We start from the raw sequence: 6000 nt of genomic DNA, 5'->3' as shown, positions 1-6000 counted from the left end.
CAGCTAGACCTGGTGACCTTCTCCTCCAAAGTCCTGTCCAGCCCAAAATTACATTGGAGACAAGCCAATTGGACAGACTCCCTATGGTCTGATCACAGACTCTGTGAATTTTCCATTGGCTGCCAACAAAAAACCTCAAAAAACAACAAAACTAGAAACATCCAAACTCACACCACCAGGGGAAAGATAGACCCAGAGGAATTCTGGTCTCTCTACGAAAAGAACACAAAACAAAGCGAAGAAATAGAACAACTTATGACCGTCTGGATCACTGACAGCACAAACATTTTAAATGAAATTGCCCCCATAAAAACCCGCCAAATCAGAACTACAAAGCAGGAGGAATGGTTTGACGCAGAGCTGCTACTGATGAAGAAGGATCTTAGAAAATCTGAAAGAGTATAGCTAAAGTCCGGGAACCCAGGAACACAGAGTCACCTGGAGACTTAAACTAAAAACCTATAAAAATCTTACCAAGGAAAAACAAAAAAAATTCTACTCACACAAAATTGGTGACTTTACAAATAACAGTAGCAACCTCTTTAAGCTGGTTAATGACTTATACAACATAGAGACACTCACTAACAACCATGAAGAATCCACACTAACCGCAAACGCCTTAGCTGATTTCTTCATCTCCAAGATCCAAAAACTAAGATCTACTTTACCTACCTCGTCCAATTCTTTCCCATTCTTCCAGACACTGACATATTCAAACCAGACCAAGGGTCCAGAGCAGATCTAAATTGGAACCAATTCACAACACTCAACTGGAAAACCTTCAACAAACTCTACAACAAATATTCTAACTCCTTCTGCAAACTGGACACCTGCCCCCCAAATGTCATGAAAACTGCTCCAATCCACTTCAAAACCAACATGCTAACCTGGGTTAACTTCCTACTTTCCTCAGGAAACTTCCCACCAGAGCAAGGCCATATTATGTTAACCCCTATCATAAAAAACCACGATAGAACCCCCAAACGCCCCATCTAATTACAGACCAATCGCTAGCATCCCACTATTCACCAATATTGCAGAAGGGGTGGTAAAAGCTGAACTCACAGCATATCTGGATAAATTCAACATACTTAGCGACAATCGGGCTTTCGCGCAGACCACAGCACCGAAACCATCATAGCAGCCTTACTTGACCACTTGCACACACTCTTTAGTCATGGCTCCAGCGCCTTCATCCTTCAACTCGACCTGAGTAGTGCTTTTGACCTAGTCGACCTCAACATTCTCCTAGAATGCCTGACCCACATTGGAATCTCCGACCAGGTCCTCAACTGGTTTCACGGGTTCCTATGAAACAGATCCTACAGGGTACTCAAAAATGACTCTTCCTCATATAGCTGGGATAACTCCTGCGGTGTGCCGCAGGGCTCCCCCCTGTCCTCCATCCTATTTAATATCTACCTTGCCTCCTTGGGTAACCTCCTTCATAACCTCAAGCTCGAATTCTTCATATATGCAGATGACATCACAATAACCATCCCACTTACCAGCTTCTCCCCAGAACTACTCACCTACATCACAAGCATACTTAATCATATAGAACTCTGGATGCTTTCCTATAGACTAAAACTAAACCCGGACAAAACAAAATTCTTCCTAGCCTCCCCCAACGACAAAATCAAAGACACCACAATCCAAGTGAAAGTGAAAGACTCAGCAGGCCCTTTATGATAAAATCTCCCATGAATATACCGGTACTTTCTTAAAACAAAAAATACCATGTGGCTGAGCCACTGTAATGTGACCAAGTACAAGAGCTAGAGTTGGAACAAGATCCTGCTCCCCTCTGTTCTGGTAAAAGGGGTAGGTATACTGATTGAAGGTACGGCTGGAAACCTTTTCTAAATGTTCTAGAGAAAAGGAAAGTTAGTGAAATGAACATAAGAATATAAGCAATGCCTCTGCTGGGTCAGACCTGAGGTCCATCGTGCCTAGCAGTCCGCTCACGCGGCGGCCCAACAGGTCCAGAACCTGTGCAGTAATCCTCTATCTATACCCCTCTATCCCCTTTTCCAGCAGGAAATTGTCCAATCCTTTCTTGAACCCCAGTACCACACTCTGCCCTATTACGCTCTCTGGAAGCGCATTCCAGGTGTCCACCACACATTGGGTAAAGAAGAACTTCCTAGCATTCGTTTTGAATCTGTCTCCTTTCAACTTTTCTGAATGCCCACTTGTTCTTTTATTATTCGAAAGTTTGAAGATCTGTCCCTCTCTACTCTCTCTATGCCCTTCATGATCTTGTAATTCTCTATCATATCCCCTCTAAGTCTCCTCTTCTCCAGGGAAAAGAGATCCAGTTTCTCTAATCTCTCAGCGTATGAAAGGTTTTCCATCCCCTTTATCAGACGTGTCGCTCTCCTCTGAACCCTCTCGAATAACGCCATGTCCTTCTTAAGGTACGGCGACTAATACTAGACGCAGTACTCCAGAAGCGGACGCACCATCGCCTGATACAATGGCAGGATAACTTCTTTCGTTCTGGTTGTAATACCTTTCTTGATTATGTCTAGCATTCAGTTTGCCTTCTTAGCGGCCGCTGCACACTGTGCCGTCGGCTTCATTGTCATGTCCACCATTACCCCCAAGTCCTTTTCTTGGGTACTCTCATTTAATAACATCCCTCCCATCGTATAGTTGTACCTCGGGTTTCTGTTTACCACATGTAATACTTTACATTTCTCAACGTTGAACTTCATCTGCCATCTCATCACCTATTCCCCTAGTTTGTTCAAGTCCCTTTGCAATTCTTCACAGTCCTCTACTAAATAGTTTGGTGTCATCCGCAAATTTTATTATCTCACACTTCATCACTGTTTCTAGATCATTTATGAATATATTAAATAGCAGCGGCCCGAGCACCGAGCCTTGTGAGACCCCACTCGTGACCCTCCTCCAGTCCGAGTAGTGGCCCTTCATTCCTACCCTCTGTTTCCTACCCGCCAACCAGTTTCTGATCCATCTATGTAAGTCTCCTTCCACCCCATGGTTCTTCAGTTTCCGGAGTTAAGTTCTATTGAGGCAAAGGATTAACAGAAAAGGGGCTTTGGGTAGCCACTGGCAGGTCAGTGTACAAAGTCCCAGACCAAAAAAAAAAAAATCAGCATTCATTAAATCTTGTTAAAATGTTTATTTTATTTTTATTTTTCCTCTAACTCTACTTTTCACTTCTCTATTACCCTCCAGGTACTTTAGTTAGATTGTGAGCCTTCGGGACAGTAAGGGAATTTTTCAAGTACCTTTCCTATTTCTAATCTTAATGTATATTTTCTGTAAACCGCTTAGAACCTAACGGATGTAGCGGTATATAAGAAATAAATTACATTACATTACATTAACTCTTCTGGGTTCTTAAATTAGCAAAGCCTGAAAACAAAGAACTAGAGGCTTGATTGATGAAGGCTATTTTGAGCTCTTGCATCTATGGGAAAAGGGTTTCTAAATTGGCTCTAGAAGCGTGTTGGAAAGCTCCATGCTGGTAGGACAAAGCATCCTAAAGTGTAGCTAGATTCCAGATGGAGTTTTTATTTGGTATTGTTGTGTTATTTAAAAACTCACTCTTTCAAAATTGTGGAATTCACCAATGTCCTCAAAATAGGCAGTCATACAAGCTCATAAATATCAATGTACAGGCACTGGAGCCGAATCGGAAATCTCAAGTGCTCACTATCAAAAGTCCCAAAATTATATTTGAGTCAGATGACTTACATAGTGAGCTATCATCGTATCCGATTATTTACTCCACAACTATACCTATACTTTATTTAAATATTCTTATTTTTATTATTCTTTCTTTCTTTTTTACTTTTTTATTTTTTTATTCTCCACTCCCTTTAAAATATACGGAGTTACTTAGCTTTATTCAGTTTCCGTTTTTATTTCTGTCAGTGTTTAATCTATTTCTTCTTATTTTCTTCTACGGAAGATCTCCGTTTCGCTCCCAATGTTTACAAAGGAGCTTCCTCAGGGCAAACACTAAAAATAAAACATAAATATTTCAAAAAAAGGGGGAAGGATATTTCTCAATTCAAACATATTACTTGTACTAAAAGAGAGAGGGTGCATGGGAACGCCAAAGGGCAAACTCATGTTTAAGAACTTAGACCCTAAGTCCCATAACGTTTCTTATATTGCCGATTTTATCAGTATGTTAGAGGACAGTAGTACCTATTTTTATAAACTACTAAAACCTTATCTTTAAACCTAAGTCCCCTACATTAATCAACCATATGTACATAATCCATACATTTCCCATAAACGGACCATATCTGGTACCAGCTCAACACCTTACATCAAGACATAGGCTGGAAATAGACAGGCAGCTGCTTTTCACAGCGACTCAGCATGTCCACGAGTCAATTGTAAAATGGCCACAGCCTTTCGATCTTTAAACTAAAGGCGTCTGACGTCATTTCCGGTCAATAATCCCGCTAGACAACCCAAGTAAAGCGGCCATATTGTCGGAAAAGATACAAAATTCAGACAAACATATATATACCCTTTCCAAAACAAACAAGTATATACACATATTTATTTTAAACAAATAAATATGTACATATTTCCTTAAAGTCAAAAGAAAATATTTCTTTCAAGTCAAAAGAAAATGCTTGTTTACAATCAAAAGAAAACCTGCCAGTTTATAGCCACATTTAGACCTCGAGGATGGATACTGTGTAACCGATCAATCCACCTCTGTTCAACTTGCAAAAGTCTTTTCCCCCTGTCTCCTCCTCTTACAGATTTCTCAACTCTATCGATCACCATACATCTTAATTGTTCAAAAGTGTGTTCATATTGGATACAATGGGCTACTAATGGAGCTTCCTTCCTTTGCAGGTTCAGACATGATTTATGCTCTGCCATCCTTATGTTGAATTGTCTAATAGTCTTCCCAACATAAATTTTTTGGCATGGGCATTTGATAACATATACTACAAAATCAGTCTTACATGTAGTAATGTACCGCAAATGATATTTTTTGTAATTTATAGGATTTTCAAACATGTCACCCTGCATTGTGAGTGGGCAGACTTGACATTTGCCACACTGTGAATGAAACCCTCTACTTTTGTCCGATATTGAAAATAAGTCCGGTTTGAGTCTTAAGTATTCTCTAAATAGGTACTGCTGTCCTCTAACATACTGATAAAATCGGCAATATAAGAAACGTTATGGGACTTAGGGTCTAAGTTCTTAAACATGAGTTTGCCCTTTGGCGTTCCCATGCACCCTCTCTCTTTTAGTACAAGTAATATGTTTGAATTGAGAAATATCCTTCCCCCTTTTTTTGAAATATTTATGTTTTATTTTTAGTGTTTGCCCTGAGGAAGCTCCTTTGTAAACATTGGGAGCGAAACGGAGATCTTCCGTAGAAGAAAATAAGAAGAAATAGATTAAACACTGACAGAAATAAAAACGGAAACTGAATAAAGCTAAGTAACTCCGTATATTTTAAAGGGAGTGGAGAATAAAAAAATAAAAAAGTAAAAAAGAAAGAAAGAATAATAAAAATAAGAATATTTAAATAAAGTATAGGTACAGTTGTGGAGTAAATAATCGGATACGATGATAGCTCACTATGTAAGTCATCTGACTCAAATATAATTTTGGGACTTTTGATAGTGAGCACTTGAGATTTCCGATTCGGCTCCAGTGCCTGTACATTGATATTTATGAGCTTGTATGACTGCCTATTTTGAGGACATTGGTGTTATTTAAAAAGCCAGGATATTGCTTGGCTTGAAGATTTTGGTTGTACATGTTGTATATGAATTATTTCCAGTCAAATTGACCCATGGCTATCCTTTGTTTGTCAAATTATAGGAAGATTTTGGTTGCAATTATTGCCGGCAAAAGGTGATACAACCATTTATTAAGTTTAGAGGCAGTTGCGTTTTCATACTGGTGTTTGATAAACTTTATTCCTTAAATAAATTATGTAATAATTTAAAAACTGCGCTATGTGCTTACTTAGAGTCC

Source organism: Geotrypetes seraphini, chromosome 5 (assembly GCF_902459505.1).
Source record: "Geotrypetes seraphini chromosome 5, aGeoSer1.1, whole genome shotgun sequence".
In the NCBI taxonomy this organism is placed as follows: Eukaryota; Metazoa; Chordata; class Amphibia; order Gymnophiona; family Dermophiidae; genus Geotrypetes; species Geotrypetes seraphini.
This window is presented reverse-complemented; position numbering follows the sequence as displayed.